Source organism: Rutilus rutilus, assembly GCF_951802725.1.
Source record: "Rutilus rutilus genome assembly, chromosome: 3".
NCBI lineage: Eukaryota > Metazoa > Chordata > Actinopteri > Cypriniformes > Leuciscidae > Rutilus > Rutilus rutilus.
Window position 1 is genome coordinate 52616 of NC_140211.1, and position 21071 is coordinate 73686.

Consider the following 21071-nt stretch of genomic DNA (forward strand, 5'->3'; position numbering starts at 1 on the left):
ACCAAAGGCATGTGTCTTATCCATTGCGCCACACCACCCTGCTTGAATGCAGTAGGGAAAGTGCCAGTATGGAGGGATGAGTTGATGATGTGTGTGAGTGCTGGAAGAAGTGTGGGAGAGATGGCTTGTAGAAGGTGTGAGGGGATAGGGTCTAGAGGGAAGGTGGTAGGATGACTGGAGAGGATAAGTTTAGATACTTCTTCCTCGGTTAGTGGAGAGAAGGAGGAGAGAAGGTTATTGGCTGTGGGAGAGGTTGGTCTGGGTTCCTGTGTGTGTGGAGCTGAGAACTGACTGCTGATAGTTGTTGTTTTGTTGGTGAAGTAGTTAGCAAAATCGTCAGCAGTTAAGGAGGAGATGGGTGGTGGTGGTGGTGGTGGTGGTGGAGGTGGACAGAGGAGAGAGTTGAATGTCTTGAAGAGTGATCATGTGTTGGAGGAGCTGTTGATCTTGTTGTGGAAGTATGAAGATTTTGCAGCATGAACATACACAGAAAAGGAAGAGAGGAGAGATTTATACATTCTCAGGTCAGATGTGTCTTTTGATTTGCGCCATTTCCTCTCCGCTGCCCTGAGTTCGGTCCGGTGTTCACGAAGAACCTTGGATAACCAGGGATTAGAGGGAGTAGCGTGTGCTGGCCTGGAGGAGAGAGGGAAGATATTGTCTGGAGAAGAAGTTAGAGTGGAGCAAAAGGTATCCGTTGCAGTATTCACATCTAGAGATGAGAATTGTGAGGGTAGAGAAGATGGAATGGCAGAGGAAAGATGGGCGGGAGAAAGTGAGCGCAGGTTAGGGTTAGTAGTAATGTAGGAAATGATCTGAAAAATGGAGAGGTCTCACCAGAATGTTGTCTGTGATGCAGTTGCGTGTGTAAACCAGGTCCAGTTGGTTGCCTGATTTGTGTGTACCTGTGGTGATGAGTTATTTGAGATCGAAAGAGGCTAGGAGAGAGATGAAGTCTGCTGCATACGGCTTTTCAAGATGAATGTTGAAGTCACCAAAGACTACAAGTGGGGTGCCGTCCTCAGGGAAAGAGGACAGCAGCACATCCAGCTTCTCTACAAAGTTTCCCAGCTGATCTGGGGGGCGATAAATGACTACAATATGGATCTTACTTGGAGTTGTAAGTGTAATAGCATGATATTCAAACGAGTTGTTATTGCATAGAGAAGAGAGCGCTGAGTATTTCCAATTGTTAGAAATGAGAAGCCCTGTACCCCCACCCCTCCCAGACTGGCGAGGGGAGTGAGAGAAAGAGAAAGTGTTAGAGAGAGCAGCGAGGTTTGCTGAGTCTTCTGGATGAATCCAGGTCTCAGTCAAGCCCAAGATACTAAGAGTAGAATGAGATGCAAAGGCTGGGATAAAGTCAGCTTTATTGACTGCTGACTGACAATTCCATAGACAATTCCACAGAAAGAAAGAGAGGTGTGTGAGGATGAGAGATGCAGTATTGCGCTGCCTCCTGCACGTGATGAAAGAGCGTTGTCGAGAGACAACAAGAATGAATTGAAAGCACATGCTGAGTAAGGGGAAATAAGATAAAAGTGTGAAAGGAAAGGGAGAAGAAGATACTTAAGTGCCTTCCTGGTGTCCTTGCTCGGTGGAGTCGCACAGGTAGAGTCGATGGTCTTTACCCGAGTCAGTCTTCACACGTGGAGGTTGAACACGAGAGCTGAACGCTTCCGCCTACGCTTCCGCGACAGCGCGCAAACTACATAGATATAATGCTTTCACCGCTGAGTGAGGACAGCTGTCTCGGCCCAGCAATTAGCACAGCAAAAGCAAATAATCCGTAAATGGGAGGAATCGAAACTGCTTTTGGACTTAAGTGTAATAAAATTCAAACTGCAATTCTTTCCAGACGCGGCTGTTATTTAAAGTGCGAACGCATATAAATAAAATACAGATTTATGTGAAGGTAAAAAAAAAAAATTTATTACAGAATCGAAAATAGTCTTACCTTGACTTAAATGGTAAACTGAAACAACAGGAGAACTGGATATTTAAGTAAGACCACCTGCGCGCTCTGACCGTTTCTACAGACTGACCGCTTGTCCACCTATACCTTCTTATGTGCAACGTTACCAGGTGCTGTCCTTGGCGATGATGTTGAATATGTTGATATCGATGGCTCAAGAATCCGGTGTTGAATCCGGAATTGACTTCCGGTGGAGAGAACGCTGGTGCATTCGGAGACAGAATTCAGAGACAGAAGACAGAGACAGAATTCGGAGAATATAAATTGATGAACACTGATTAACTGAACACAGGTGATGTACACTCACCTAAAGGATTATTAGGAACACCATATTAATACTGTGTTTGACCCCCTTTCGCCTTCAGAACTGCCTTAATTCTACGTGGCATTGATTCAACAAGGTGCTGAAAGCATTCTTTAGAAATGTTGGCCCATATTGATAGGATAGCATCTTGCAGTTGATGGAGATTTGTGGGATGCACATCCAGGGCACGAAGCTCCCGTTCCACCACATCCCAAAGATGCTCTATTGGGTTGAGATCTGGTGACTGTGGGGGCCATTTTAGTACAGTGAACTCATTGTCATGTTCAAGAAACCAATTTGAAATGATTCGAGCTTTGTGACATGGTGCATTATCCTGCTGGAAGTAGCCATCAGAGGATGGGTACATGGTGGTCATAAAGGGATGGACATGGTCAGAAACAATGCTCAGGTAGGCCGTGGCATTTAAACGATGCCCAATTGGCACTAAGGGGCCTAAAGTGTGCCAAGAAAACATCCCCCACACCATTACACCACCACCACCAGCCTGCACAGTGGTAACAAGGCATGATGGATCCATGTTCTCATTCTGTTTAGGCCAAATTCTGACTCTACCATCTGAATGTCTCAACAGAAATCGAGACTCATCAGACCAGGCAACATTTTTCCAGTCTTCAACTGTCCAATTTTGGTGAGCTCGTGCAAATTGTAGCCTCTTTTTCCTATTTGTAGTGGAAATGAGTGGTACCCGGTGGGGTCTTCTGCTGTTGTAGCCCATCCGCCTCAAGGTTGTGCATGTTGTGGCTTCACAAATGCTTTGCTGCATACCTCGGTTGTAACGAGTGGTTATTTCAGTCAAAGTTGCTCTTCTATCAACTTGAATCAGTCGGCCCATTCTCCTCTGACCTCTAGCATCAACAAGGCATTTTCGCCCACAGGACTGCCGCATACTGGATGTTTTTCCCTTTTCACACCATTCTTTGTAAACCCTAGAAATGGTTGTGCGTGAAAATCCCAGTCACTGAGCAGATTGTGAAATACTCAGACAGGCCCGTCTGGCACCAACAACCATGCCACGCTCAAAATTGCTTAAATCACCTTTCTTTCCATTCTGACATTCAGTTTGGAGTTCAGGAGATGCTCTTGACCAGGACCACACCCCTAAATGCATTGAAGCAACTGCCATGTGATTGGTTGATTAGATAATTGCATTAATGAGAAATTGAACAGGTGTTCCTAATAATCCTTTAGGTGAGTGTAGATGATGATGATTAACTAAATCCAGGTGATACAGATGAACTGATAATGATGAAGACACGTGACAAGAAGACAGGCAGACAAGTCCAATGAAAACAAACTAAACAGAACACAACTGTGACAATCATAAGCTTCTCACTTTTAATTTAAATGTTGCATCTTTAAGAAATGCTCAAAAAACGGTCATTAGTTTTAGAAATGTCAAGAATATTCATTTTGACAGTGTTTCATGTATGATTTCAGAGCACTCTACAGTTGAAACTGTTGATCACTATAATTCTATTTTGTCATCTGCTTTGGACATGTTTGGCCCCTAGGAGAGAACGTGTTGTTTCATTTGTTAAATCATCTCCTTGGTATACCACTGAGCTTAGGGCTCTTAAGGTGAAAAGCAGACAGCTTGAACGCCAATATAAGAAATCACGTTTAACTGTCCATAAGCTAATGTATGATGAACTTTTGAGTCAATACGCTGAAGCACTTAATAGAGCAAGAACAAAGTACTACTCGTCTATCATTAGTGATGGTGCTGCAAATCCCATGAAGATTTTTAAGACGATCAACAGAATTCTTGCACCAATTAAGCCATCAATTTGTTCTTCTGTGCAGGAGTGTAACAAATTTCTTCGTTTTTTTTTATGGATAACATTTTAAGTCTATCAGTTTGGTACCTTGCTCTGCAATTCCTGAGACCTATCCAGTTAGTTTTCCTGAAACTGCATTCTCCAGTTTTAACATAGTCCCTACTGATTGTATTTCAAAATTAGTGATGGCAATGAATACAACTACTTGTACCCTCCATCCAATCCCAACGTCTGTTCTTAAGGGATGTCTCTCTTCAATTAGTCCCCTCATTTGTAGCCTTGTGAACACCTCTCTTACAACTGGTATTGTTCCAAAAGCCCTAAAGGTTGCAGCTATTACACCTGTCCTTAAAAAGCCTGGATGTGATAAGTCAGACCTATCAAATTACAGGCCTATCTCAAATCTGCCCTTTCTTGCAAAGGTTTTGGAACGTGTTGTTGTGGCACAACTCCACTCACATTTGTCATCCAACAAGCTTTTCGAACATTTTCAGTCTGGGTTTAGAAAGGGATACAGTACAGAGACAGCCTTGGTTCATGTTATGAATGACCTGCTTGTCTCAGCTGACTCTGGAGCCAGCTACCATCTTGGTCTTCTTAGATCTCAGTACAGCTTTTGACACAGTGTTCCATTCTATCCTGCTAAATAGGCTGGAGAGCTGGCTTGGTATCACTGGTACTGTGCTTAACTGGTTCAATTCTTATCTCACTGATCGTTTCCAGTTTGTTGTCTTGGGAAACAACAAATCTGAAATTGGACAAGTCCGCCATGGTTTTCCTCAGGGATCTGTCCTGGGTCCCATATTGTTTAGTGTTTATATGGTTCCTTTGGGGCAAATAATTAGGAAATATGGTTTGGGGTATCACTTTTATGCTGATGATATTCAAATTTACATCAGCTCCAAATCTGATCCAACTGTCACCTCTAAAATTCTCTCGGAGTGTGTGCAGGAAATAAAAATGTGGCTGCACCATGATTTAAAAAAAATTGAATTCTTCCAAGACAGAGATTCTACTTATTGGCACATCTGCGGCTACTCACAAAGGGAGACATTTTTATTTGATTATGGATGATAGTGTTTTATTTCCATTTCTTATGCTCGTAACCTTGGTGTGATTTTTGACACTCACCTCACACTAGACTCACATATTAAGAGTATTACAAAATCTGCATTCCTTCATCTCAGAAATATTGCAAGAATTAGGCCCTATCTTAAAATATGCTGAAAGGCTTATTTATGCATTTGTTCCTTACAGGATTCATTATTGTAATGCACTATTTGTTGGTTTACCTGCTAAATCGATAAAACTGCTGCAGTACATCCAGAATTCAGCAGCACGTGTGCTTACATACACTTCACCACGTCAGAACATTACAGGCATGCTTTATAGCTTGCATTGGCTTCCTGTTCAGTCGCGTATTGCTTTTAAAACTCTCACACTAACATACAAAGCTATGCACGAAATAGCCCCTTCTTATATCTGTGACTTAGTCAGCCTGTACGCGCCTTCCCGTTCCCTTCAGTCTACTGATTCGCTTACTCTTCAGCAGCCACCCTGTAGATTAAAATCTATGGGGGAGAGAGCTTTCTCTGTTGCTGCACCCAGGTTATGGAATGCACTTCCTCTTATTGTTAGAGATGCTCCCACATTAGTCAGTTTCAAGAAGTTGTTAAAAACTCATCTTTTTAAAATTGCTTATATAGACTGTAATGATTAGTATTTTACTGTGTTGCACTTTAATGATTATTTCTGTATTACTCTTGACCTTCTGTATTTTATTTGCATTTACTGTCTGTAGCACTTGGGGTTTAGAAAAGTGTATTATAAATAAAATGTATTATTATTATTATTATTATTATTATTATTATTAAGAATCAATTATTCACTCATGCAGGGGCTGCTTCACTAAATTGTGTGAGAAAGTGGGGTTCTTTATCAAATAATCACTTCAGAAATAGTGGAAATTGCATTTATTAGGATTAATGGGATATTATAAAAAACAGTCCAAACTATAGCCTAGCCTACATATTTTAAGATTGTATCATATATTGCTGCCACCATAATGGCCCATTACAACTGTTTACGTGCTTTCTTCTTTCTCCTTTTTGTTCGCTGAGGTGGAGCTGTGATGAAATATTGTTCTTGTAAATACTTTCCAGCACTTCAGTAGCCTAATAAAAGTGTACATCGTACGTACGTTGCTCGGCAGTGGTCAAAAAGGATGTAAACAGTGAAGTTTGAAGTGATCTCTTCTTGTAAACTCAGAGATGTGGATTCGGATGGCAGTTAAATCACCACACGATCTTGGTGTTCATCAAAAAACAGTAGCCTAGGCATGGGCGTCAGTTTGGTTTGAAATGTGCTGGGGACAGAGACGCATTCGGAAGTGCATTTTCAGAAGTGCTGGGTACAATGACCCATTAATTTTTTTCTCTCTTTCGCGCAGGTTATGTTTTGGAAGACGATGTCCTGTAGCTCAGGGACGGCCACACTTTTCAACAGGCCCACCCAAAAGTAAAAAAAAAAAAAAAAAAAAACTTAGGCTTAATCGCCAATAAGCTCATAATTTGTGCTAAAATAGTGTTTAGTTTTAAAAAAACATTTTAAAAAGCTGCTTATATTTTGATGTTTCTGCGCAAGTTCAGCAGACAGTGAGGTTCGGGTTTGTTCCGATCAGAGCTCCTGAGTGGAGAGCGCATTTCTGAATATTCCGCTCCGCTCGTCCACTTCGTAAAAGTAATGATTATGAATGATTGTTGATAGGCTATATCTTCATAGAGATATAATTAACAGAACATCTAACAGAACATAGCCTAAGTTGTTTATTTTTTACACCTTGTGTTCTTATTTTGTTTAATTAACGAAATGTCAATCTTCGTGTTTATAACAGAAGATACAATACAATACAAAAATCTTCAAGATGTATAACGAATTGTCACCTTATAAACAGTCCTTTTTTAATGGAATAATACACCCTTATAATAAAGAAAAAGCTTCAGTGATAAAGAATATGAACGCAATGCATTTAATTATACATTAAGCGTTTTCCTTTCATAGAAACCCTTTATTATAAAGAAAATAGGTGGCTCTTAACGTGTCTTTCTATGGGAGGATGGCATAGCGGTGCATAGCAAATATTCAATGCATTCAATGAAAATATTCAATGGTATTCAATGCAAAACAAATAAAATAAATAAATTATTGTGGCATTAATTAGCCCATAAACAATATTTATTTTAAAGCCTAAACGAATTTGTTTAAAGAAAAACACCAGCGTTGGGCGTTTATCTGTATAGGCTAAGTGTTTCAGCCGCCCTTTTCAAACTGGCGCAATAAAATGCAACAGAATTTGATTAGTTAAACATGAAGAGGATTATCCGTCTGGCATGGCCGCTCGCTCTAACGTTAACCTAGATAAATGTTTGCTATTATGAAGCGCGTATCCGAGTGTTTGTGCGGAGTGTGGAGCGCGCACTATGACATGGATGGAGGCGCCGGTGCCATCACTCGCATTTTCCTATCAACAGTGGAAACAACTTAAAATACTCCATTTCTGGTCATACAGAAAATAATAATACATCAGTCGCAACTACTTTTATTTGTGTAAACTCACAACAACAAGAAAACGGTGTGCTTTTGTAAAATAAAAGAAAACGAACAGGGCGCGCTTTCATGATCTCTGTTAATTGGAGCGCGCCTCAAAAATGAACTGACAAACAGTGTATAGACAAGCCTCACAGACATGAGAAATATAACTATAAAGTTACTAAAAAAATGTCCACCAACGAAAAAAAATCCAATCGAAAGCAAATACGGTATACCATCTGATTATGTAATCCTGTCCGTATGAAAGGCGCATCTAGGCTACATTACAGCGGAGATGTGGAGATATGTATGCAGGCAGCCTACTGATTTAGAAAAGACTATTAATTAATAAACAATTAAAATGCATCGTTATTTTAAAACGACATAAGATCTCGTTATTAGACATAATTGAGGTGAAAAAATAATATGTAGCCTATGTGGCAGCAATGCGTCACCATATGATTCTGCTATATTTACTTTTTATAGCTAGGCTATATTAAATCCAGGCAATTGGTTCATGAAACATTGATTAAAATTAAGATATAATTAATACAAAACGAAATTCACTTTAAAGAAAGGCAGCTGTTCTGTTTGAGGTCTCTGTGAAAGTTTTAAAGCAGTCTTTTAGTGCCGCTTTCAGAGCGCTCACGTCCGTAACCGAGAACTGACACATTGTTTTTTCCCTCATAAATGCGAACACGGAAAATAAAATAAAATGAATATTATAATGGTTTTTTGCTGGGTCAGACAATGATTACCAAATTTCTCTCTCATATTGCTCCTCATAACCACTGAAAACGGTAAAAAAAACCAAAAGTCAAATTAATATGGACGGAAGTTAAAAGTGGTGGGTAGGCTACAAAATGACTCATGACGAAATCTGGTGGGTACGCGTCCCCCCCGTCCCCCCCGTCCCCCCCGAAATCGACGCCTATGAGCCTAGGTAATTTGGCCGGAGATTTTTACGTGCGTGGTGGGAGAAAAAACACTGACATTCTGGATTCGGATGGCAATAAAATCACAGACTAACCCCTGTAAATGTTTCAAATACCGTACGACCCCATAAGAAACAATTAGCGTCCGAAAAGGGCTTAACTGACATTGCTTTCACTGGCCTTTGAAAGGGCTCCGCTGGCACTGTCTTTCTTTTAGCACAACTATTTACTGTATCGCTGCCATAGTTTGAGCAATCATTCACAATCATTCCCTTTAATAGACTCCTAAGCCTTTACTGCCTAATGGTTGCCAGGTGATAGTCTACCTTTGGTTAATATAATTAAAAAGCTAACAACAATCAGTGCAATTACAATTTTATTCTGTGCATGAAAACACTTAAATTAGCCTAATTGAACACTGTGTGTATTAACTTTAGAATTATAATCATAGCCTATAGGCTACTGAGATGTAAAGAGTTTTATTTATTTTTTTGCAGCGGTGGCCACCTATTAACAGTGTTACTGTTACGAACGTACGACTTACAGAAGGTATACTTAACTAAGAATGTTTCAGGAAATGGAGTGGAGCGGTGAGAATCTTAGCCCATCGCTCACGGAACTGTTCACCCCTCCGCTCCCCCTCTCAAAGCTACATCAGGCCGCTCCGCTCATTATGGCTCAGCGCTCAACGCAGTTTGCTTCGCGCTCCACTCAAATCGACCGAACCCTAAACCTAAACCTAACCCTAACCCATGTTTTATTTCAAATTAGGCCTATGTAATAAGAAATATAGCCTACACAAAAAGTCCTGTAAAATTAAACGAATAAATGGGCCTAATAATATAAATAAAAATTATATAAACAAAAATAAAACTTTTAAAAGTAAATTAACTATTAGGTCAGAATTTTGATAAGTGAACTTTTGCGCAACACACACGATTAAAATGTAAATTGGCTTATATCCATTGTAGGCTACACACAAACTGCTGTCAAATTAAACGAATAAATGGGCCTAATAATATAAATATTATTACGGACGTCACGAATAAAATAAAACGAACCATTAGGCCTACTTGAATGTCAAAACGAATTTGTTACGAATATTACGCTATATTTAATTTACACTTTGTTACAAGTTACCGTATTCAATTTGCTAACCTTTTGCTTTCTTCCCAGCGTGTTCACGTAGCACACTTTTTCATGTTTTCGAGAGATGTGTCTTTTTCGATTCCAAAATGAATCTTTATTGACTGAAACAATGTCTCCACATTCGTTTTCCGTTTTCTTGTACCACATTATCATTGTTAGTTAGTTTTATATTAATAGTACACCTGTATGACATCTCATTTTCCTTTTTGAAGTACTTTTTGAACTCCATTAGTGAGCCGAGTTTGACTGAAAATAGTCTACTGTTGATGACTGTGCACATGGGCGGCGCAGCACCCCCAAGAAAGACCAAAGCACCCCGATAGCACCCCCAAAAATAATTTCTGGAAGCAATTATATTCAGGCTGTATTCTATGGAAGCCCTGAACCGCATTTTGAAGAGAGAAAAAAAGAAAACTTATCTTGTTATTTCGAGATATTAAGTCGTTATTTCAACATAATATCTTGTTATTTCGACATGAGACCTCATTATTTCGACATAATAAGTTGTTATTTCGACATAATAAGGGGACATTCTAATCTGCATAAGCCACATTAAGTGTTCTTATAATGGTTTTCTATGGGAGGAAAATGCTTAACGTTTAATTAAACGTTGCGTTCATATTCTGGGCTCATCTGATTTTTTGTACATAGCATAGCCTACTTTATGATTTTAGTATCATAATGATTAATAAATGCGCGCACAATTATCCGTGAACTTGATTTGAACAAATGCCTTTCAACTTGTGTGTGCAAAATTCAGAATTAAATGAATGTGCAGCAATTTGTACAAATAGAGAGTCTGTAGGCCTACTATACTGTTGTAGCCATTAGATAAGCGCATTTAGTTTCATATTTGTTAAAATATTATAATGTTATTTTTTTCCATTTATGTTGATTTATGAAAAGTGAACAGCAGAAGTAAGATATGATGCGTGAGAGACATGGAGTGGGTCAGACATGATTTTGACCACTTCATTAACTATTGTTTTGTAGAAAACCTTTCTTTAAAGTGAATTTCGTTTTGTATAAATTGTATCTTAATTTTAATAAATTTTTCAGAAAATATAGCAGACAATATAATCATAGAGGCGCCAGCGCGGTCACTGGCACTGCACGTTAACTGGAGCGCATCTCATCCTAACTTAACGAAACTCAGCGTATGCCTCACACAGACATGAGAAATACATCAAATACAGAAAGCTTGAAATGTCTTTAAACGAAATAATTCAAAAAGAAAATAAATAGGCTACTCTCTGATTATGTAATCCATTATGTGCATTTCTCTCTATAGGCGCGTTCACTACGAATATGGCGATCGTCAACTTCATCTTTGCAGCCGACACTGTCAGAAAACAATAATTTATTAATAAAAATCAATGCAAGCGTCACCGGAATTTACAAATGCACATCTTGCTTGTTGCACGCACACATATTATGTCGAAATAACGAGATATTATGTTGAAATAACCTTATTATTAATAATACATCTTTTAGAATATTTGATTGAATGCTGTATGTTGTTGCGCTTGTTCAATTTAATAAAATTAAAACTTTAATTGTGATCATTAAAATAACTGAATATTAAATATTTAGTGGCCAAGTTTTGCTCAATTATTATTAGTATATATATAATTGCGCAGCTCCCCGTCAATGATCTAGCACCCCCTCAGCACTGGAGCTAAAAATTCTCTGGCGCCGCCCCTGACTGCGCAAGATAGATGGATTCTGGTACAGGCTTGACTGAGCATGCTTCAGACTCGTAGTGTGAGCGGAGCGAAATTGGAGCGGGAAATAGGGTGACGCTCCGTCCTTTTAAAAATGCCGCTCTGCGCTCTGTCCAAGATCCGCCCGCTCGGGCTCCCCGCTCGCTCCCGCTCCACTCCGCTCACATGCTCTGCAGGAAACGCATATTAACGATAAGGTACAGCTTAAGGTATAACTTAAGGACGACGTAGCGTTAAGAAGATTTTGGGAAACACAGCCCTGGCCTTCCATCCCCACTACATCATTTATTTCAGACATCTGTACTTCAGCATCTCCTTCAACCACTCGCTCATTTTCACAACTTGATCTTCATGTGAATTCACTTGCACTTCAGTTTCGATTTCACTCGGGCCTGCCTCAGCTCTAACAGGACAGGATAACCTTTCGTGCCCGACACCAACGCATTCAAAACAATGAATCTCACCGGTGCTTGCATATAACATATATGACTTGCCTTCATTCATGCATTGACACATTAAGAATCTGCGAGTTTAAGAACATAAATACTTAGTTACGTAAATGACAGCACATGTTTTAAAATTGAATTTTTACAGCCAAGTTGAACCATTGTGATTCCACTATAGTTTCCCGAAACGCGAGAGTTCACTCTCAGACAGAGAGCACGAGAGAGACAGCACATTTTAAAAGACCATGACGGCTTCAAGAAACAATTGAAAACACACAAGCACATCACTCAAACTGTAAACACAAGGACAATTGCTATAAAAAAAGAAGAAAATAAATATTAGAAGGCCTATCGGATTTGGATCGGTATTCAGTCTGACCGATTCCTGACCAAATAACTTCTTCCTGGTCACAGCTATTATTCTAATTACAAACAAACACAATGGCCCTCATTTATCAAAAGTGCGTACACCAAATTTCCAGCGTACACCTGGCGTACACCCAAAACCACGGTGACTTTGAGATTTATCAATATGGACGTTGGCGTACGGCACGCTCAAATCCTACGCCAGCTCAGGAGGTGGTGTACACACGTTTTGAGTGCGGGAATGCGCAGAAAAACTATTCCTAACACCACAAAACGCACTGACAAACTAAAAGATATGATATATCATGACCCACTGTAAAAAAAACAACAACATAGTAATTATAAACTTCAGTGTTTATTTTTGTGCAACATGGACTTCAATGTTTAATTTGTGTGACTTTACCAAAGCATTTGAATTGTAGGCATATGTATTCCTTAAGTTGCGAGCCTGTGCGCTTCACCTGACGTTTCAAGCCTGTTTATACTTTCGCCTGGCTCCGCAGCGCGAGTCTCCGCAGACTGCGCGCGCACCTCCCCAAATGGCGTTTATACTCGACGCGCTCGCAGTTGTACTATTCTTTGAAACGATGGTTAGGCCAGGGTTAGGCCCGGCAGGTGTGCACTGTGCACGGACTGGGTTTAGTAATGAAAGGCTTTCAATGACCAAAAAAATAATTCAGACTGACAAAATAATAAAAATGACATTCTTCTTCTTTTAAATAATAATAATAATATAAATAATAATAATAACGACATTCTTCTTCTAAATAACAATAAGCGTCATTAATAATAAAAATCTAGAAATCAATTTTGTTTCTTTCCACTTCCCTGGTTTCGCTTTCTCTTTCTCAAAGAAGTTTCTCTTCTTTGCCGTCTTCCGTGTGTCCATGGCGTAAAATGAGGGCGTGGGGGGAGCGGAGACTTGAATATATAGGGGCGTGTTATTCTAATGACGCTCGTTTTCAGCCGCGGCATTTATCAAGCGCAGGTATTGCGTACACCTGGATTTCAAAGGTACGCACAGCTTCATAAATCAGGCGGTGAGAAGAGTGTAAGCATAATCTTACGCCAACATATACGCCCGTTTCTACGCAAGAATGATAAATGAGGGCCAGTAAGAACAAATATTAATCTAACCAACAGAAACAGGGTATAAAGCACTAATCGCTGTGGTCAGGTTTCTCACAAAAATCCGTTCATTTAGGCTGAACGATTTGGGGCCAAAAATGTAATCTGAATTATTATTATTATTTATTTTTTTATGACCTCCAAGTTTGCTGTACTTGTTTGTAGAGCTGCACAATTTGGACCCAATTGTTTTTATTATTTTTTTGCCACAGTGATTATTTTGTCATATATTGTTATTGAACTTTGATCAGATAAATATGTAATTTTATTTATATTATTTATCTCATATTGCTGCTGCTTAGTCACCCAGAAAGAAGTAAATACCACAAACATCACACTTTTCTACCAGCATTTTAAGGGTGTTCACACTGGGATTTACTCTTAGAAAAACCAAATCGGACTGGTTCAGTGACCAGTTCAAAAATATTTAACCGTAGTTCTGTAATGATTCCACTGATGGCAAGTTTGAAGGCACAATGTGCAGTGTTTTATTAAAATACAAACATGAACAAACTCAAAATAAACAAAGACTTGGCTTGCCATACAACTATAAACTTAAACATTAACAGAAAACTCACCAAACAGAGGTAACAGGGAACAAAGCTAGACAAAGAAACAATGGCTGTTTCTCAGAATGCGTTCTTCAGCGATCGTCAAGTCACCTTTATTTATATAGCGCTTTTTACCATACAGATTGTATCAAAGCAGCTTCACATTGATAACAGGAAAATAATACAACAAAGTTTGTTTACAGATGAAAATTGCATCATCGTCCTCCTGAAGTAAGGCTTGAATATTAAATGTCCCCAACTAGGCAAGCCAAAAGCCAAGGCAACAGTGGCAAGGAACCAAAACTCCATCAGTGACAGAATGGAGAAAAAAACCTTGGGAGAACCCAGACTCAGTCGGGGGCCAGTTCTCCTCTGGCCAACGAGCGAACAGTGTATGATTATGATCCAGGCAGCATTACAGGTCAGAAGTCAGATTGGATGATAACATTCAGAATATTATCCAGTTCTATCTGGTTGAAGATCGGAGTCACGCCGGTATGGAGACGAGTTTGTTGAGAATCAGTGCCGATGCTGTCATGTCGATGAGGCCTTCATAGGGCTGATGAGGCTGGCACTTCAGGGATGCATTGTGGTCGTGTCCAGGCGCAGGTTCACCGTCTGATCTGGATACGGCCCGGATCCGGCTGACTTCAGTTAACCTTGGAATAAACGGAAAGACTAACTTTAGCGTAGATGCCATTCTTCTTATGATGTAACGGGTACATCGGGTGTTATAGGAAGTGTCCCCGGTTCCGGCTGACCTAATCTATGCAGCCTAATAATCATTTAACTGATTTGAATAATAGAAATGTATAATGTTCTATGTGAATACCAGGTAAAAGAGATGCGTTTTTAGTCTAGATTTAAACTGACAGAGTGTGTCTGCTTCCCGGACAATGTTAGGAAGACTGTTCCAAAGTTTAGGTGCTAAATGGGAAAAGGATCTACCACCAGTAGTTGATTTTGATATTCTAGGTATTATCATCTGGCCAGAGTTTTGAGATCGCAATAGACATGCATTTATCACATGTAAAGCCCTCAGTGCTTATAGAGAAGGCTATACTATACATGTGACACGCAGTGCAAGTGACAATAACAGGAGAAGACATTACTGACTGATCCTACTCACCACAGTTGTTTGATGTACTTGAAAAGGCGCGAGCGCGCGAGAAGAAAAAAGACGGCAAACACGGATGGCAGATTAACAGGCCAGCGGAAGGCTAGCGATCAGAGGTGGGTAATCCAGGGGTCAAAGAGTAAAAGTCCTGCCATATGTTTATTCCACCCATGAACTCAGTCAGCTGATTTCACTAATTAGTTCTATCTCCTGTCTGAATTAGCAAATCCAGGTGATTGGAACAAAATACTGAGGAGGACTTTTACTTTCTGAACCTGGACTTTACACCTCTGCTAGCGATAATGATTTAGATTAAAGCTAGCGAAGTCAGATCAATGTGACAGACAAAATAAGATAATATCAGATATCTGGTTGATGAGTATGATATATTTAGCGATATAAACAACAAGGAGTGATAGTAAATCAAAAAAGACAAAAAAAAAAAATCTTTCATTTGAAAGTCACGTGTCTAGTATCTGTAAAACCGCATTTTTCCATCTTAAAAATATATCTAAATTACGTCATATGCTCACATTGACAAATGCGGAACAATTAGTTCATGCGTTCATGACCTTAAGGCTAGATTACTGTAATGCTCTACTGGGTGGTTGCCCTGCATGCTTAATAAACAAACTACAGCTGGTCCAAAACGCAGCAGCTCGAGTTCTTACCAGAACCAGGAAGTATGACCATATTAGCCCGGTTCTGTCAACACTGCACTGGCTCCCTATTAAACATCATATAAAGTTTAAAATATTGCTGATTACTTACAAAGCACTGAATGGTTTAGCTCCGCAGTGCTTGAGCGAGCTCTTAACGCATTATAGTCCTTCACGTCTATTGCAATCTCAAAATTCCGGCCAGTTGATAATACCTAGAATATCAAAATCGACTGCTGGCAGTAGATCCTTTTCCTATTTAGCACCAAAACTTTGGAACAGTCTTCCCAACATTGACACACTCTGTCAGTTCAAAGCTAGACTAAAAACACATCTCTTTGACCTAGCATACACATAACACATTATAGTATATATCTATACTTCTATAATTCCATATTAGGCCGCATAGATTAGACCAGCCGGAACCGGGAACACTTCCCATAAATCCTGATGTACTCGTTACATCATAAGAAGAATGGCATCTACGCTAATATTAGTCTCTCTGTTTATACCGAGGTTTACCGCAGTCCGCCGGATCCAGGCCGTATCCAGATCTGATGAAGGAGCTGCGCCTGGACGCGACGACAACGCAGTCCTGAAGTGTCAATTAGTCTCTCCCTGTTAACTGAAGTCAGCTGGACCCCGGCCGTATCCAGATCAGATGGTGGATCTGCACCTGGACCCAACCATGAAGCATCCCTGAAGTGCCAGCCTCATCAGCTCTGTGAAGGCCTCATCGACACGACCAATCTGACTTCTGACCTGTAATGCTGCCTGGATCATAATCATACACTGTTCGCTCGTTGGCCAGAGGAGAACTGGCCCCCGACTGAGCCTGGGTTCTCCCAAGGTTTTTTTCTCCATTCTGTCACTGATGGAGTTTTGGTTCCTTGCCACTGTTGCCTTGGCTTTTGGCTTGCTTAGTTAGGGACATTTAATATTCAACAATATTATTGATCTGCCTTATTTAGGGACGATGATGCAATTTTCTTCTAGAAACAAACTTTGTTGTATTATTTTCAAGTTATCAATGTGAAGCTGCTTTGATAAAATCTGTATTGTAAAAAGCGCTATATAAATAAAGGTGACTTGACTTGACTAAATAGAGATTCAAAACGGATAACTAAATGGAGCTGTCACGACTCTCGGTGATGAACCCAAACGCAGACAGTATGCAATTAACAAGGTTTATTAATGACAGAAAAAAAAAAGGGAAAACAAAACCCACAAGGGGGCAAACAACACTGGTAGAGAAAATAAAGACTAACAACACTAGACTAAGACTGGACAGTTAACTAGACTATAAACTCACAGCAGATACAAGACTAAAGAGCTCTTTGACAAAACTCTTAACAGGATACTCACGGGGGTGATTACAAAATGAACCAGCACAAGATAGCAAACACAAGGGGATTAAATAAGGGAGAAAATGATAAGGACAACAGGTGATACTAATAAAACAATGATGACTAACGAGGAGAACAAGGGGGCGGGGTTAAGTGACGAGACAACACAAGCACACAGCCCAAACAAAAGGCCATGTGCTTGCACACAAAACATGGGTCTGTCATGATCCTGCCTCAAGACTAAAGAAAATCAAGGACACGAGGGCAGAATCATGACAGGAGCCTTCAGACGCAAACCACATGGCAGCAATACATCGAGGCAGACACGATTGTGCGTCTTTGTGTTCTCGTACTACATCATCATCAACCGTCGAAGTTCAATTCCAAAACTCAAGAACCGAGATCGCATGAAAATGCCCAGACGTGTTCTTGATATCGAGGATGCATCGAATGCAGACTTGAGAGAATCGAACCGTTAAAAATCCCAGAAGACACTGCGGGTCGTCGATGTACGGAAGCCCGTAAGCTTTAAACTTCTCGTTCTCACTTAAGAGATTCCCGCTGCAAGCTCGAAATACGTGAAAGTAAACCTTTGTCCGTCTCTTTTGCTAAATTTTAATAAAGTGATAAAGGCCATAAGAAAACGGCAGTATTTTTATTGGCAAATTGAAAATAATCTTAACATTGACAAAGCATAGGTAACCAGGCTACTCATTTTCATAAATATATACAATAAAATAAAATAAAGATATAAACTTACATGAAAACAAGGTCTATTATAATATAAAAAATTAATCTTTAATAGGTTGTGACATTTGTTTGTGATGTTATGTTGCATTTATTCTGCTGGTCAGTTAAGCAGCAAGATCGCAGCACACCTCAATTCTCACAAAGATGCGTTCTGTGTCCTCAAGTCCTTCCGAGTTCATTCTTTCAAGAATTATTTCTTTGACCAGTCTCAACAAGAATGCAAGTCCATTCTTTCCGTTCTTGGAATTGAGAAACAGCCAATGAAACATGAGGGTTATTTATACAGAGAAAAATGACCAAACAAGGAACACCTGTGAACAATAAGGACTGAGAACCAATGAGAAAACAGGGCTGCGTTCAGCCCAGACAAAACGTTGCACAACGTTTTTTAAACAGAAACGGTGATGCGTTGAACACACTGTTCTGATGACGCAAGAGGTGCAACTATGGCAGCTGAGAAGGCTCATTCTTTGTGTTCTTTGTGAAGAATTTTCTGAGCCTGATGAAGTCGGTATAAATATGTGTTTAATACTACAAAATATGCCTGATGTTACAGTTGCACTTGCCACCCAGAACAAAAGAGTGAAGGGATTGCTGAAACTGAAATGGAAGCACACATCTTACCTAATTCAGACTAAAACACATCTATTTAGCCTCACATACTGACTTTATTTGTAGTTCATACTGTTTTAATACCCTGTATTTTCTTTCTCATTTTTAGGAAAAGCACTTAATTACCATTGTTTATTTCTATACCAAATGTCATACACTTGCAATGAAGCTAAAAATATAAACAATACATCATTATGTTGATATCCTATATTTTTACAATAAAACAAACATGTCTTCTAATATCCTCAGTTGTTGCGTATACCGAGCTGCATCGAACACATTTGTAAATTACTTTCCTTGAACCCATTGTGCGAGTTCACTTTAATACAGCGTGCTTTATATACATGTTGCTGCTGATTGGACTGCAGTTCTGACACACCCACCAAACAAGAGAAAACGTATCTCAAACCCCGTTGCACACCGGTGCACGCCGTTTCCAGGAAACATGACGTTCAACCCGGAAACCGTAGCAAAACGTTGCGCACCGTTTTGAACTTGAACGTGCCCCAGACCTGAGAAACACATGACTAAAACAACCAATGAGAAAATAGAACTGAAAAACACATGACTAAAACAACCAATGAGAACATGACACATACACATGGCAGGGGGCACGTTCAAGCTCAAACTGGTGCGCAACGTTTTAATATGGTTCCAGGTTGAACGACATGTTTCCTGGAAACGGTGTGCAACGGGTTTGAGATGCGTTTTCTCCTGTTTAGTAGTAAAAATAGTGCATATCAACAGTGATCAGCAATAATGATAAGCTTAACCCCCTGGGCCAGTTGCACCTACAGGGCTTTACTAAGCCTGGTCCTAACTGCTAAGTAGGTCTTAGTTAAGACCAGTCTTTAGAGTTGACCTAACGTCTGTTGCACCAACCAAACTTAAGCCTAGGCTTAACTACGCCTGGTCTTAGCGTTGCGCGTTCATGTGTTGTTGACCAGCAGCGCGCGTTGCTAGGTTACGCTGTAAACTATCTTCCGCTGTTTTGTTAACTTGTAACGTTAGCCGTATCAATGGAGGAGCAAAGAAAAAGAAAAGGAAATTTCACCGACATTGAAATACGAAAGTTAATAGAGCTGTACAGTCAGCACAGACACACACTGACTGCCAAGCAATCAAATACAATAACAAACAAGAAAAAACAAACAACATGGAGACAGATAACAGGCGATTAACGATTGCTCTGACTCCGGCTGCCTTCGGACTGAGAGCGATGTAAGAAAAAAGTGGAAAGACCTCCTGAGCAAAGCAAAAAAAGATTTGTCTGCAAAAAAACACCACCCGACCGGCGGGGGTCCTCCCCCAAAAACTTCCGTGTACAGTACCATAATTGTGGATATCTTTGGAGAGGATTCCCCGGCTTTTATTGGTTTGGTCGGTGCGGAAAGTGGCGGTACTGACATGGAAGAAACCTCTGTCTCTCCAGAGATGGATGTCGATCACTCAAGCGAGAGTGTGAATTGTGAAGGTGTGTAGCCTATATATTAGAGTAGCCTAGAATAACAGTTTTAGTAGTTGTCAGATAACAATAGGCCTATGACAGATTATCTGTATTTTTAGACTCGATGGAGGACCCAGTCACTCCACAAAGTTCTCACGAACACAGCAGCGGTGCACCGCCGGTGAAACGGATGAGGAGGCTGGATAATCTGCAGCAGACACTTCTTGAGAAGGAAATTGTTAGAGTGGAGATTGAAACAAAAAAAGTTGGAACTTGAAAAACAAAAAATATGTTTAGAAATACAGTTGCTCCAACAACAGATAAACAGGTCATCTTCGCCTATTTCTGAAGAGGATGGGCGGTCTTTTGTATTTCTGTAAATAAGCCTAATGGCAAATTGTGTACAATGAATCAATGACAATTATATATGTAAATTAAAAAAAAGTTTATTATAGACCTACTGGACTTTCTTTGTGGCTTATTTTTATGGTTTACAACCTGCAGATAATTGGCAGAATTATTTTAACATTTATAAAGCATTAATAATGCGTGTACGGACTAGTCGTCCACCGACATCTTCATGCCCTGCATGGTCCACAGGGTCGACACCTTCCTCTGGCACCGGCTGATGGTGTTGCCTAGGGAGAGGGATCATCTTGGTGACACAGATGTTGTGGAGGACAGTGCACGCTGCTATTACGGTGCAGACTCGCTCAGGGTGCATCCGCATCTCTCCATGAAGACAATGAAACCTAGAAAAAAATAGTCAATGATTACTGTAAACCTAAATGTGTCACTTTTTTTACTATAAATAAATGAGCAAACCTTGGCCACTAAATATGTAATATTCAACTTTTTTTATGTATTTTTTTGACGATCGCCATATTCGTAGTGAACGCGCCTATACAGAGAAATGCACATGGATTACATAATCAGAGAGTAGTCTATGTTTTTTCGTTTTGAATTATTTCGTTTAAAGACATTTCAAGCTTTGTGTATTTGATGTATTTCTCATGTCTGTGTGAGGCATACACTGAGTTTCGTTAACTTAGGATGAGACGCGCTCCCGTTAACGTGCAGTGCAAGTGACCGCGCGGGCGCCTCCATGATTGTCTGCTATATATTTCTTATTTATTAAATAGGCTACAGGCAATTGTATGCTGAAAAATTGATTA